At 36.8% G+C, this 17,048-nt stretch overlaps 1 protein-coding gene across 1 annotated transcript in view; it reads left to right on the top strand.

The window, feature by feature from the left end:
* The first annotated feature begins 13,466 nt into the window (after positions 1-13,466).
* LOC112686524 (DNA N6-methyl adenine demethylase-like) overlaps positions 13,467-17,048 on the top strand; it is a 19,483-nt gene continuing 15,901 nt past the window's right edge. The window contains exon 1 of the mRNA XM_025558863.1: positions 13,467-14,025. The gene's annotated coding sequence lies outside the window, so the exon portion shown is untranslated. The remainder of the gene's footprint in view (positions 14,026-17,048) is intronic.

Below are 17,048 nucleotides of genomic sequence, written 5' to 3'. Positions count from 1 at the left end.
ATATATTTAAATTTGTTAAATACAGTTATAAGGTTAAAACTCAATTAGTATGATTATATATTAATTATTAGAAAAAAAATCTCGAGAAGAGTATTTGATTATTGGTTTATGATAGGGCGTAATTTTAACATTTTACCTGGGCGTAAAAATTCCTAGTTCCACCTCTATCTAAAGTTATTATATTACTTTATATTATGGCCTATGCAGAGCGTTTTCAATTATTCCAAAAATATAAATAACCACACAATCACTTCCGCGATTTCTGACAGTCGTGATAGCTTTTGAGTAATAATTATAGAAATCATTTTTAAGTCTTATAAGAATAATTTTATACATAAAATAAAAAATTTAAATTTTTTTTATGTATATATGTCATATAAAAATAGGGAGAAGAGCTAAGTTAAAACAAGAGCTCAATTATTTTTATTTTTTTTTTTTAGAGGTGGCAAAATTTGATTTTGCCTAGTGCACTATTTTTGCTTGGGCCGGCCCTGTGTGCATAATACTTCTTATACTTCTTATTTTATGGTCCTATTTTTAAGCTGTACCAACAACAGTTTTCCGACTACGACGGCGGCGAAACTTTCTTTACTCCGGTATGATACGTGTACACAGAAACTTTGTGTAGCACAAATGCACTCCGAATGTGCGCGCGGGGGATAACGACGTAATGCCGTCTTTCGGTTCCACCGTAATACTGCGAGCAGTGTCATATTTCGTTGCTTTCGCTAGAAACCTACACACATACCTTCGTGTGTTTCCTTTTATCCATTCCCCTATTTTTCTTGTTCGTTCGCTCTGTACAATATATATATACGTGCGTATGTGTACAATATACCTTTCCACTCGCGTCGCTGCTGCTCATCCCTCTGTATATCCTATAAAAACAACAACAACCGACGTACATGTACATACCTAAATGTATATATATATATATATATATATGTCTCACGAGTACGCGCGCGTGTAATGCAACGACGACGAAGTAATATTAAATAATGACGGCAGCGGCTGTTGTGCGTATATCGTATTTCGCGCGCGCCCTCGCCGCCACCGCTTTCAAAGTATCGGATATCGCCACCACTGCCGCCACCGTGGATATCGTATATCTGCTGTTCAGCGTTATATTACATATTTTCCCTGTGCGTTCGATCGTCGCAGTCGTTCGTCGTCACTGCAATCTTCGCGTCAAACGGTACAGCAAGTGGCATACGCGAGCGCACTGCCTATGTGTGTACAACAATTTTTTTTTTTTACGCACAGCGCACACACCTTCGGAAAGTAGGCAGGTAGTCTCGGGTAGAGATAATAGACGACGCGATATTGCTTTTGATTTCCATTACATTGCCGGATGCTTAATATCAGCGGTAAATGATAACGTGTTGTAGCTACCTATTAGCGTTGTATTTTGCCGTCGATTACGGAAGTCAATAATATATAACTACAATCGTATACAACCGTATTCCATTTGAATACACGAAATACATAATAATATATATTGTAGTACTGTTTTATCCTAAAATATTTCACGTTATATCTGTATACATATATATTCAATCTTAAGATTGGTTTTTACACACGTCTCCGTACATATTATACGTGTTACACGAGGGTGGAAGAATTTGACGTTTTATTACTGCCATTATATTAAATTTTTCTCTGTCCTTTGTGTATACGTACAGTAAGAGTTTAGCTGAAGAAGACGTATTCGTTGAAGTACGCATATTAATGCGGGGTAATAAAACGTCTGGAATGGTCAAATCCCTTCAACCCCGTTGAAACCGTCTAACCGGTAGTAAACACGTGCGACGGTTTGTGATGTTGCAGTCTATGTACATTTGTGCTTGTGTACCATGACTACGCCTGGATATGCCCAAAAAAGGTTCAAGGTATTTGTATATATATATATATATGCTACTCGTATATATTATAAAGGAACTACTATACCATGCAGGCTGATGCAGTCATTTTGTGTCTAATTCCAGCGGAGAACGTCTAATTGTGACGGTGTTTTGCAAAGGACGACGTCACGATACTCATTATTAAGGATCACATGTTCACTGCCCACTCATCATATACAGCCCGTAAATAAATTATAAATATCGACGTCTAGACATTTTGGAATTTGGGGAACATTTAAAAAGGTTAATCAACGTGTCTAGTATGTTTTTAAACAGCAATAGCAATGTATAAATGCTATAGATATTGATTTCGTTTTTATTATATAAAACGAATACCTATAATTTAAGAATTTAAAAACTGAAGCTTAATTATATTCGGAGTATTACTGAAATATCGGCTATTCTCTGTAATAGGAAATCGATTATTTATATTTAAATGTATAATTATTTTATAAAACAGTGTTTTATCTTATATTTTATGTTATATAATATAACATAATATCTTATTAAGTGAGACCATGAATTTATCGGACCAATATTTTGAAATAATCTTGTATACATAGTAGTTTTCTCATTATGTAAACTATCGGAATCTGGAATCTAATAATCTTATCTTATCTTTAATGTTTAGGTTCAAAATAGCTATCTTCTGTATTAATAAAAATTATATTGTATCAAATAATTTAACCTACATTTTGTTGAGAATAAAATATTAGAGTGTGGAATATAAACTGTTCGTTTGTTAAAACATCTGTTCGTGCAATGTGTTTTGATAAGCATAATTAATCATACAATATAACAAAAATATAAAACGTCTGTAATTAAATTGATTACTTTTAAATAAAATAATGATAAAAAATTGGTTTCAAATATCCTTTACGGTTACCAGTTACAAATGTTTGTGAATATCAATGAAGATTTTTTTATTGTTAAGACAATATTTTTCTATATTAAACATTTATCCATATGCCATACAAATCCAAGTAACTAAATTAAATTGAATTATTTGTGTGAACGGTAGCACATTTAATATTATTGGTTTATAAAAATAATGTATTAACAGTCTAAATAGTTTTGAATAATATTGAATTGGAGTTGATTTTTAAATTTAGAAACATAATTTTTGTGAAGCAATTGATTTATATTTATATAGATTTTAATTTTTATGAATCTATTTTGTTACTATTCATTAAATGATAGTAATTTAAATCATATTCTTTTAGATTTGTATGTCTTGCTTTTATTATCTTGAAAGAATTTGAGTCAATAGTGACGTCGAAATCATGTCATGTCATATTTAAAAAATCGTTACGTAATGTGGTATTGTAGCCTTGGGAATAGTATAGTGTAAACACGTATAAATAACTTATACAGCTGCAGATTTTGTATTTAGTTTAATATTATTACAATGTCAGTGGGCCTTTACATCTGTCAAATATACACTGAGATTTGAATTAAGACAATATTTGACTTTCCGGTTTTGGGTAAAAATCGGACCTATAAAGTATGTGCAGGAATGAGGGTTTACTAGCAGTATGTGATGAGTGTGCGAGCACATGTGTAGCAGTTAGTGATGAATGGAGACAGCGCCGTATGTCTATTGGAATGACCACCACTGTTGCCGCAGTCATTAAGGAATATACTGTAGACGTAATTATATGTGAGTTCGTTGTTTATTTCAAACTGGTTACCTAACTATTGCTACGAAGCGTGATAATGAACAAACCCATGATAAACTCAGTAGAATACGATAAAAAAAAAAAAATGCGCAATTATTTATGCGTGCAATTTAGAGATTGATTTTTAAACGCATTGATGATTTCACAAATGTAATGCGTGTGATGTTTAATTTTATTTTGAGAAAATATTTTTCGAGTTTTCGTAAGAGGAATAGTAAAATATATATATTAATATACATATCATAATATTAAAATACTTTATATGGCTCTAGCTATTTTGTGTCGATATTGATTTGAAAGTATTATTGTATACTTACATTGACAGTCATTCGAAGAGATAAAGCGTGATGTCAATATACGTCTTATGCAGGACTACTGTATAATGTACGAGGCCAATAAATCACCGAGTAATAAATTTAATGAAAAACCATCAATTTTTTTTCGCAATAAATCAAATGGAAATAATAAAAAAATATAGATAAAAGATAGACGTATTTCTGAAAATAATAGGTTTTTCATACAGTATACACATACTCGTAAATGTAGGCACTTGCCAAAGAGATATTCTGTCTTTGAAATGCATGGTTATATATTGTTCGGAATAGAAAATTAGAAAACAATGTATTCGAAAATGTATTTACGTTATTTAACGTAAAGTATGAACCAAAAATTTAATAAAGACGGCTATACTATATTAATCGTCAGAATTCTTCTCTACTGGGCAATATTATCAATAGACAAAAAATAAATAACATTATAAGTAAACGTAGTGAACATTAATACGAATCTATCAAAACGATTTTCAATCTTTTAATGCCATATGTTCGACATTTTTGTAAACCAGATGCAGTAATTAGTAGATTAATCAGTAAAATATACTATTAATGATTTTGTGAGAAAAAAGTTAATCTGATTAATGCCGATTAATAATAACAAACAAAATCGTATCGAGTAATGATAACCCGTTTCCGAAAAGAGAAACACTCGAGTCATCACAATTCAAATGTATTATTTTCTTGCTATATTTATGCATACGAACATATTGAATGTACATAATTTTTGTTCGTATAATATTACTTTCGAGTACGAAACAGACGTATTCTTATGTATGATTAAATATTGATTTTACGAACTATATAGTTCACACGTTCGTGGACAAAATTTTGTCGGAGAGTAGTGGCAAACATAATACATCATACCACTACCACCTTCTTGTTCTGCTTTCAATTTAATCCACCGGTTTCGCGCTCGAGTGTATTAAATTATTACATTTGTACAGCTTACACACACATGTACATCCGCTTATAATATTCTCGAGGCATAAAATATTATTACGAAATCGAGTGTAATATGTTAAACCTATTATTCGTGCACGAAAAATAACGGCGGGCTGTGTTCGGGGTGGAAGGAAACAGCGTTTTAATAATTTTATATTTTATACGTCGCGTCGTGTTTATTCTCGCGCACGGCTCGGCTCCGTGGCGGCGGCGTTCACGGTACAGCGACAACGACAAAGACGGCGGTGGCGGGAGACGATAACGCGCGGTGACAGCGGCTTATCCGGCGGCCTCGTCGTCGCAGTAGGTAACTGCGCTCGCGAAACTCGATATCGACGGCGTCCATCCGTCCGTCCGTCGTCGTCGTAGTCGACAAACACACCCTTCGCCCCGTGTACCGCCGGAGCACAGTGGTCCGGTCTGCCGTCACCGGCGAGCTCCCCACACCATCGCTCCAGCAGCCGTCGCTTTTCTCTCGCCGCCCGTTCTGCTTGCCAGCATCCCGCTTCCTTGTTCCATCTCGCGACGCACCATACGGCCGGTGTCGGATATCGTCCCCGTCCCTCGTCTCGTGCTCGTCGCACATCGGCGTAACTACTCGACGTTCGCGCGCATAAAGATCGTGACAATAACAACATCAATAATGACCGTCAACGATAAAATTATGTGTGCTTGCGCGCTCACCGGATGCGGTCATCTGTAGACGTGTCATGCACTCGTTTGCGCGAGTGGCTTTCGAACTGCACGGAAAACGGAGTACAGGGTTTTGTATTATTTCAATGTCGTTACAAACGGGGGAAGGAACCGTTTGTTTTTCGATCGATGTCTGGCGCGTGGATTCTTTTCTTCGGATTTTGAACGGAACGTAACGTACGCAGAACGATCAATGCACTACACACCACACGCTGTAGCGATGTTCACACGCGAATCACCACATATGCGAGTGCGTGCGCGTGCTCGACAATGGGACAAAAAGAACGATGGATTTTTTCTGCATTTTATTTTCTATAATTTTATTTCTGTTCTTTGTCGTCGTTCTGTCGGTCGGTCGGCAGTGGTATGGCGGGCGGGACGGACCTAAATGCTGGCCGATCAGTCGTCGGCGGTTTGCGCAGGGAACGGACGGACGGACGGACGGACGGTTTTCATCGAACGGACTCGCACGCACGCACATGTCACTGACGAGAAGACGGTAGAGTAATATGGCACCGCGCGTATATAGTAGGTATATACCTCTATACAAACTGTACGTATGGGGAGAAACCCGACACCAACGCCAGAGGAACAAACGGTGGCGGATGCGGCGCGTGAGAGGGACCGGGAATATTTTATTATTAAAATTTTTTTTTTTCCATTCCCCCCCCCCCCCCTCCCGACGGGTAATAGTAATAATAATAATAATAATAATAATGACGCGGACGAAAACGCGTTGTGGTGGCGGCGATTGAATTAACGCGCGTCCCTTCCACTTTTCCTTCTCCTGACCCAAGGCGAATGGCCAAGTGTCGGCGGCTACGATGTTTTACCGACCGAGGTGACCTGCGTCGTAACGCGGCAACAGTAAAACTAAAACCGATGCGGCATCGGCAGTTTTTATCTTCGACGTGCACTTTCACGCGAAAACTTACCGTACCATAACCACGACTTCACAGTGTCGTTCTCATGTAGAAACAATCAAATTCGAGATGTGACAGCGAAGTATGGAACTTCTCAACCGGTTAGATCTGTGGAGTTAACTCTCAGATACGGTGAGTTTATGGTTTGAAACGAAAAAACCGCGGACTAGAAAAAACATCGCGTACATGTATATTCGTGTATTGTGTTTATAAGGTTTTCTAATAAGCTTGTGAAATGTAACGTAAATATAACGGACGACTTGGCGAAAGGGTTTAGGCGTGTGATTCGAATACATGAAACGGGGTCGGCATATTATGTAGTAACGGGCACCTTACTAAGCAGTGGCTAATTCCACGCGTCATAAATTATTGCTCATGACGTAAGTATTTTACGAATAGTAGCTTAGCGGTCGAAATGGTCGTGAGAAAATGTGCAATATGGGTATTTTCTCGATATTTTCTCGTTTGTTTTTTGAGAAAACAAGAAAAAAGGGTCACCTACGGTGACGGAAATACCGGAGCACCGCTATAGTTGTTCTAGAAAAGGGTTAAAGGTATTGCGCTACCAACAATAATTGTGGCCACCACCGCCACGTGGGAAAAATTTAAAAATATTTTTTTTTTCACATATTTCGATAGAAATAAGAAAGGGTTACAAAGGAAACAGTATATTTCTAGTAAATATAGTAGGTAAATATAAAATAACTGGATATAAATATGTTATATAAAAAATAACTTACGTACATTTGTAATTTACGTCATGAACACTTTTATTCACGGTAGCAATTACGTGTTATAATTCGTCGTGTTTTTTTCACCCTCTTATATCCAGTATGGCAACGATTTAAGGGCTTCGTAGTCATACGTTTTTCGCACGCTTGTACCGCGTTATTCAAACTCGTTAGCGTACGTATGTACATGTCATGATCAATTACCATGTAGGTCACCTACTATAACTACCTGCTTTAGAAAACGTACGTTACGGAAACGGAAAAAAAACGACTTTATTGTTTGATATAATTGTCGGGAGCTCGAGTGATTTCTACAACGCTGCACTGGGAGTGCACTCCACGAAAAACTGACGTCGCATTAGCTGCAGTCGTGTAAAAAAATATAATGTTATTAGATCAATATGATCCTGCACGACCATTGCTATTATATCGTGTATACATACACACAGGTATTATATACAGGACCTATGTAGTGTAAATACCATTAAATGATTACCTATCTATTGTATCTATTGTTGTTGAAATCCCATCAACAGTAGCTGCAATACTGTGTGTGTGCAGCTCTTCATATATATATATATATATATATATGTATTGTAGTTAATGCACGACAATAACGTCGTAACATAATAATGCGCATCGAAATGTGCCACTGCTACGAATATAATAATATAATGCATCGTCGCGTGTTCGTTCGAAGGGCGATATCTACCACTCCCCCCTTCATATATATATATATATATATATATATATATTTATATAATACTTTCGCAAGGAAGAGAAGAGTAGAAAAATCTGTATAATAACGTACTCCTTGGCGGCAAAAAAAAAACCATATACACACACTCAGCAAAACACAGCTGCCACGCAAATATTATCTCTCCTCCACTTGCAGACCATCTCTATTATCTGCACGTTCGTACACATAAATACACATGAACGTACCGACAACAATAGACAAACGTTGTATTTTGTTTGTTTCGGGTTTAGGTCGTCGCCGTCATTACGGTCGAACGGGTGTTACCGACAGATATAGTAATGTCTTTATACGCACACACACACGCACATTCCACATGGTATATAATAATAAAATATATTTTTGATGGGACGGTGAAGGGTACCTGTGTAGTAGGTATAAAACGACGGCAGTGGTAGTGGGGTATGGTGGTGGTGGTACGTTACGAATACAATAATATATTCACGCGGTGGGGTCGATAAACTGGGTAATGTGGAAAGGGGGAGACGGTTGGAACGATGAATAGACGATCACAATAACCGGGCGGAGAGTTGAGTGGGCACACACACACACAACGTGGTAGTTTAAGAATAATAATAATAATACATCACAAAAGAACCGATGTGCCGTATGATTATTATCTTTGTAGTTTGTCAGTGTTGATGTTGCCTGTATACATAATGCCGTGCACTCCAGATCGGACGCCAACGTCTTCGCTGCGCACGGCATAGTAGTACTGGGAATTACGTTTTGCAGACGAATGCCGATTCGAAACGCTGACCGAATGAGATGAGCAACGCGAACCGGTCGACTAGCAAAAGGGCGTCGAGTATTATCACGCGACGGTCAGTGGAAAATAAAAAAAAAACGAACCGAAAGCGTTAGTATGACATCGCGCGTACGTCGAAAACACTGCACTGATTCGGGTGTACATATTAACGAAGTTATCTCTTGACGTTTTGTCGTCCGGAGCGTTTACCGGCGTTGTTCGGCTACACCGACGGCCCCGATCCAACGACGGTCGGTGATCGGTCAACGACGATCAGGCGGGTTAGGACTGTCCCGGTCAGCGCAGTGCGATGATCAGCGTAATCTGGACACCAAGAACCTCGCGGGATACGGACACCTGCGGTGGACGCGGAGACTGTGCATGTGTCGCGAGGTCGATTCCTGGTTGTTGCGTTTCTGGAACACGGCTACGAGACGATGACGATGACGTATACATTACAGACATCTCACGTGTTGCTTAACGTTCCCGTCACGGGACCGCAGACGACTGCGACGGCTTTGATGCGCGCACGCGCCGCAGCTTACCTTGCGTACGAAACGTGTCGTCCGCGATGTAAAATCGTTGTTGTCGCGAATCACGGTGCGATGGATGTTCCAGACGTACGTGTCGCGCACCGATCTATCCGGGATATGGCTTTGTCCAAACTTGAGTAATCTAAACTAATCAGTTTTAGTCTGATTTTTAAGATTCGATATGGGATTACGCGAAAAATAATTCGAATTCGTACGCTAAAGATGATTTAATTAAAACAAACACAAAAATTACGTGCGACTTTAGAACCAGCGTGACGCACACGTGTGCCGACCAAAAAGTCTCATCCACTCGCGTCGTTCACGTGGTCTTTAATACTATTCACATTTTACTCTCTTGTAAACAGTATTAACTAAAGTATAATATACACGTATTACCCGTAAATACTTTTATATGTATCTATAGAAGTTCTGGCATACATGACGGTACGCTACTGTTTCGCGTCTTGGTCCAATAGAGTGTTTGTTGATCATTAATAATTTTTAATCAATTAAGAATCGTTTTATACATCGAAAACAGTCATATTATTTATTACAAAAGTCTTGTCTGCTCGTCCGTAGACAGCTGCGGTATTGTCTGGTAAAATTTCCGTAGCATTTGACTGTATAGTTGTCTGGTCGAACGTCTCCAGTTGTCAATGTAGTCAAGTATTCTGCAGTTATTAGCTATGTATAATTACAGTTGCCTATAACTGCAGTTCACTGATTTCTCTAGGTATTTTTTTTTATAGTTCTGTGAAAAGTTTCATTTGTCTTTTTAGATGGTGGTTTGTACATGATGTCAGGAGTAAATCATATTATTAGTAATTATTGTATTAGTATAATTATCTTTCAAATTATTCGATTTCACGATATATTTGATTCAAATATATCGTGAAATTCGAAGTAGTCGTTGAAAATTGTTATTAGGCAATATATTTTACATAATATCAATGTGTACGTGACACGATATAAGATCGATATACACTTCGTATACAATACTCTATGTTAGCAAATTCTTTACACGGCAAGAGCAATCCGACGAATCCCGAACTTTCGTAGTTTTTATGAAAACCTATCTCAAAAATCTTAAATTTAAGCGAACGCTCATGAACTAATTGATATTTCAGCACAAGCAAAACGCACATGTGTATTGTTTATTATAGTTATTATGAAACGGTCGTAAAATTATATCGTAAACGCCATATAGCTTATTTTATATTATGCAACGCTTAAGATTTTGTTTTAGAATGCGATTGTTGCCGCTACTGCTGCTGCTGTCCAGCGATAATATGTCACACACGTGTAGGAGCTGTGTATATTATAAACAAACCCACGCACATGTATCAATGAGGTGAATTCTGCCGCACACGTGGTATATTTGTCTAGAGTCCATTAGCTGATTACACGATCCACGTTCAGGTCCGTACTATGAGAGGAACGTGTTTGCAACGTGACACTTACCTGTGAAAATAAAATTCTATGGATTTCAAATTCCAAGATTTGAACGTGAAAAATGTATATACAGAGACGTGTCCAGGATTAAAATATAGGACAGGCCCAGTTATAATTATTTTAATTTATATAGGTACCTATACATTATTTTTTTCTTGTAAAATTTTCATAAAATGTTTTAATTTAATTAAAAAAAATTATCATTTAATATAATATAACACATTTTTTCTTATCTGACTTGTTAATAATATTTAAATATATTTATTTATTTATTTATTTTTTTTATTGATCAAAATTACAACTTCGGCAGCTATGGCCATTAGTAACATTTTTTTTTTTTAATTTATCAGAGAAATGATTGATAGATTATTTACATATTAAAAAGGTTGTGTTATGAAAAAGTGTTGTTTATTTTATATTGATTTTTCCAGTCCGGTGTCCTTGAGGAAAGGAACACCTAATTTCAATTTAATAAAATTTCTGACATAAAAAAATCCATAGCTCTCACAACACCTGGCAAAACCATTGGTCAAAACAATCAACAAAATTAAATATGATAAAACAAAATATTGAACCTTGGCCTCAAATCCACACCTCGAGAAAAATAAACTCAATAATTAATCGATTGAGAATAAGACACACTCGACTAACTTATGGTTATTTAATGGACAACAAAGAACCAACTTTATGCTCCTCATGCAACGAAAAATTATCAATTAAACATATAATAACAGAATGCCGCTCATACCTCACCAAAAAAATCAAATAGAATATCCCTTCAAACTTGTACGAAACAATAGGACCATATATCTCCTCTTAAATATATTAATAATGTTGTAAATAATATGAATAATAACTATTTGAAAACTGGATAGGCCCGGGCCTACCAGACCAATCCGCTGGGCATGCTGCTGTGTATATACGAGTATACGTATACTTACTCAGTAATGAAACTTTTTGGCTGTAAATCAGCTGCACAAAAGTCTTACATTATACAAAAGGCATAAAAAGATTTTAATTATTTAAGATTCTACTTAAGGTAAAAATGCAATTTTTAAGAATAAATAATGAATTTCAATGCCAAAAAAATTATTATTGCTTCCAATTATTTACAAGTAATAAAATAATAAAAGACAAAAATACTTTGGGTCATTATCATGCTTTTTACATGCATTTCAAAATGGTTTAATATATAATTTTAACAATCATTTCAATAATTTATTACGTATTTACACTCCGCATTAAGCTGATGCCCATAATAAAATTATTTATAAGAATAATGTGTTGCTTTTCATGTATGAATATTTAATTTATCTCTTTAAAATGATTTATTTATAAAATATAAGACATGTTTTTATAAATTTATTATTTGTAATTGTAATAATTCTAAAATAAATTGTTTTAGATAAACTTATTTTTAGTATCTTATATAATTTTCATTGTTTATCAATGCAATCTGATAAATTAAAAGTTATTATTTATCGAAAAAAACAACTATAAATTTCAGTTTATTCATCGCTAAGTTATAAAATTAATAGAAATACAGTAGTCTATTTTATGGAAAACATGAGTCATGTAAATATTTTCCCTGTAGAATTATCATAGGACGTGCCGGGTGTACTTAGGCATTAACCGAAAATTATACTTTTTAGTTACTATAGTATAGTCGATATAAGTATGCGATAAGTATATACCGATGATAAATAATACATTTATATTGCTTTATTTTTTCTCTGTCCATTTGATTCTGTTGTAATAGTTCTACTAAGAAGAATGAAGTAAGAAAATTATCAATAAAATGATTACATACACTTTTTGTATGGTATGATATTTAATTAATTGATATAATTGTGATAACTTATTTAAAGATAGTGTATGAATGAATTATTAGTTTGTATTATCCAGTATTGAAAGGTAATAAAAGTTTATTAGGGGAGATTAACCTCCTGCCATTCACCTAATTAATTCATTTTTCTCGGTCACGCCCCAAACTTAAAGTCTGCGCACGCCTATGATTATAATTGAGGTTTTTATACTACATATGTTTAACGTTAAATTCTTCCGATTTCATACGAGGTTTTTATTCGGTGAAAATCCAGACATTTAATCTAAAAATCAATTCAAATTGAAAATTTAACAACAGTAGAAATAATTTCTACTATTTCTATCCACTACTAACCTGATGCAGAAGAATTTATCACGCTATACTCTTTACTTTAAGCGCCAAATCATGGGGTACCATAGAAAGCGGTAATTTGTCTACATATATTCATATTGTTTTATTTATGTTTCTTGAAACAAGGATTAAACTGATTTTCGAACGGACGCAATATTCACGTATACGAGTAGACAGCCCTACATATGGGCGGTGAAACCTTAAACATTGTTCTGCGTGTTGATTACGTGCCACTGGCAGGCGATCGAGTGCTTCGAATCCGGTCCATGTTTTTTCCTGACGCGTTGTCGTCCGATCGACCGTCGCATATTTTCAGTCGTCTAATCTGCGCCGCGACGTGTTGCTCGGTACACACGTCATACTTCTAAAACATACGATCGCAAAGATTTTTTTTTTTTAATTCTCTCGTCCTCACAACCGTACGTCACATTGTATTCGAGCATGTTAATATTATTATTATGTCAACGCGGGTAACTCTCGGTTCTGCGGGGAGAACCGTTGCTGTTACAACCCTTTGTGAGCGCAGGCGCACGCGCACTTCACGATCGCGACAATACTACTACTACCGGTATCGCTGCCTCGTCCCCCCGCCGCCGCCGAAGGCTACACCAAAGCCGTGCGTTGCCGTCGACGACAACGCCCGCGGACTAGTAGTAGTAGTCGAGACGTCGACGCAAACCACTTCGTTCCTGTCGGAGAAACACACGGCACACGCACGCGTTCGCGCGATCGTTCGATCTCACATCAGCAGACTACAGGATTTATTATTATAATTATTATCATCATTATCATCATCATCATCATCATCGCACTCGTCGCTGCCGCCAAGACGTTTGAATCGGCGAACGCCGTAACGTATCGAAGTTCATCATTTCGTGTAAACCTTGTACGTCGTCCGCTCATTGTCGTGTTCCCTGCACTTACTTATCGTACCGCGGGCAGTTCAGCTGCGCTACCGGTGTTCTTCACCGGGAATAGTGCGTGACCGAGGGAAATATAGAGGCAAAAAAATAAGGTGACGGTGCCGAAATCGCTAGACTTCTCCACTTCGGCTGCGGCCGCGGATTTTCGCTTTAACAACGGCTGCAACAGCAGCAGGAGCAGTGACAGCAGTAGAGACGGTTTCAGGACCTGAACCCGCACATGATTTGAGAGGTTTGTAAAATCTAATTATCCGTTTTTTTTTGTTCTATACATCATCCATTCGACTTGCTTGTCGCACGCGCGATACTTTTCGATTGTCTGAGCACAACTATCCGAGTGCATTTAATAGCGTATAAAAATCTATGTGACGACCGGCATAACGTTTGAGAAAACGCCGCGACCGTGGCTACGTATGGCCCGCGTGCCATATGTATAATATGGTTAAACGTTATACCGGGAACGGCGAGGGTTCGCGTACATGTACGTGGTACAGGGGACGAACGGAAAACCACGCGTCGTAACATCAATTTGCTTTCGGGAACACATTGTTCTATGCGTAGTACAACTCGTTTCGAACAGATTAAGTATACGTACATGTGGTTATATGCATCGTGGTTAAGTCGCGTGAAGCCACGAGTGGACGCCGAACGTAGTAGCAGCAACTAAACAAGAGAAAAACGAGATTCACAATTTTAAGCGATTTTAGATCGTTAAAATTAAGTCCCAAAGATCTTCCATCCTAGTTTGCTTTTGATTTTGATATGAACAGCTTTAAAATTAGATTATCAACAGTGCTAAATATTTAGACTAAACAAAATGTGAATATAAAAAAAAAAATCACTTGGGGAGAGTTTCCAAATAGATAGATTATTTAAAGTGCCAATTTGAAGTAAATAAAGAATTTTTCTAGCACTTTCAACATTCTTACATTTAAGTATAACATATACTTACTAGTAGTTAGGTTTGTTTTAGTCTGAAGAAATATATTCACAATTTATTTTGAAATAATGCAGAAAACAAACGAGCTTACTTTAGGTGTCTATCACGTATTCGGACATTTTCTCCTATTGCTTCTCATTTAAATGCACCGTTAGTCAATCGAGTACGGTATAATACGGCGGTGATGTAGAACGTATAATATTGTATAATACTTGTGCAAAGGGTTCAACAAATTCTGTACCGACCAGACAACAAGAAACTATATGTTTTAAAACTGAATATAGTTTATGTATAGTAGCTATAATTACTGCTTGTGGTTTTTACGGTAACGTTTTGACTGCCTAGCGGTGTTCAGATCCAAAGAAGTCGATTTAATGTCATGCATTGTTATTAATTATTGTGATTGTACCTAATCGAAATTGGTACAAGCACAATTAAGGTATATTTAACCCTTAACCAATCTCGGCAAATAATATAAAATATGTCAGATAATAGACGGGTAGTGTTCGCCAAAACTAAAATTAATTTAATTTGATTAAAAAATAATTTACAAACTGATATTCCAAAATAACCAACAAAATTAAATGCACTGAAAATAATGTCACAAATACTGAACGTATGCTACAGATAAATGTGGAAAATGTGGATAAGAATCTTTTACTGTCTATAATAATATTAGTCATTGATAACCGGTATTTGGGAAATAAACGACTCGATCTACTTATCGATTGGAAATAATTCTATACCTCCGATATATATACATTGAACCGTTATCCGTTATTGATTGGTATCAAATGTTCTTTTATTTTTTCGCCCTTCGCAGAACGGACAATTCTCGACGACTATCGCCCGGGAAGATAGTTTTATTTGTTTAATATATATTTTTATATATGCACGTAGAAAATGATCCTATAACGTATCCTATACACCAGTGGTTCTCAACCGAGGTGATATGTCACCCTTGGGTGACATGGACGCATTGTAGGGGTGATACGAAATCTCCAAGGGAAAAGGAAAAAAATAAAAAAATAATTAATTTTAATAAAATCATATTATTGCCACAACTGTCATGTAAACAGCATACCTTTAAATTTGTGTCTTTATATTATTTAGATCCGATAAATACGTGCAGTATTTTTATTTGCGTAATCGCTGCATTTTCGATGATCTTATTAATTTAACCGGGGTCGTTAGTCAATTATTTTGCAGTCGCTAGATATGTTATAGAGATATGATATAGAGTGTTATAACTCTACTACTCTAGAAGACAATATGAGACTTTGTCTTTTCACCATCAGCCCTCGACTTCCTCAATTTTGTAAAAACCTCCAGAGCTCAATTTCTCATTAGTTTTCATACAAATCATTATTATTTTTCTCATTTTTTTTTTTTTTTTAATTTGTAAATTTAAACTTTTAACTGATAATGTTTATTAATCCCTGCGACTCAAATAAATTGTATGTGTACTTATTATTTTTCTATGTACTTTATTTTTTTTTTTTTGTTATTTCAAGATTTAAAATACACAATTAAGATTATTTATTATTTTGATGTTAGGGTGATGCGGTGTTTAATTCTAGTGGCTAAAGGTGACATGAACGAGAAAAGGATGAGAACCATTGCTATACACTATATGCACTGTAACCTAGTGCGTGCACAACACGACGGTACGGCCGAGGGGGGGGGGGTGCTGTAAATTAGACAATAAAAGGCGTACGACAGGCCGGATCCATATCAACCCGTTTTTCGCTCAGATCCGCGGCTAGAGAGTGCAGCAGCGCGATACTTCCATACGGATTCGTTTACTTGTCGCATCGTACACAACGTCGTATAATATGTACGATGTTTTATATATATATACTTGTACGACACGAGTATAAGCGGACACGTGTGTACACGTTCGTACTGCGTGTGTGATGGCGGGCGATGCGTCGTGTTTGCGAAGATTTACACGTCTGACCGGCGCGCGTACAATATACAATGTCGTTGTATTATTATTATTACTATTATTATGATCGTGTCATCGTTTTCATATTTTTATCTAGCGCTCGCTCGCACACGGCGTCCGTGAGACATCGGCGAACGGTCGGCCAACACGTCCAACCACTCTGCCGGACGCCCCTGTCACGGCACGGGTCGTCTTGGCGTTTTATCTGGTCCATTCGTTTTGTTTCACGCCCGCGTCGCGACTAGCGACAGCGCGACTCCGCACTGCGCCTTATCCTGCTACATCGGCGGCGGCAGCAGCAGCCGGCAGTCACGTCGCGTTATCGGCGCGAAAGATCTTCGCTGTCGCGTCATCCCGCAGCGGTTGC

The sequence above is a fragment of the Sipha flava genome, unplaced genomic scaffold, assembly GCF_003268045.1.
Source record: "Sipha flava isolate LNK unplaced genomic scaffold, YSA_version1 314_pilon_pilon, whole genome shotgun sequence".
NCBI classification, from domain to species: Eukaryota; Metazoa; Arthropoda; class Insecta; order Hemiptera; family Aphididae; genus Sipha; species Sipha flava.
Note: the sequence above shows the minus strand (reverse complement) of the source record. Positions and strands in the feature narration are given on the sequence as shown.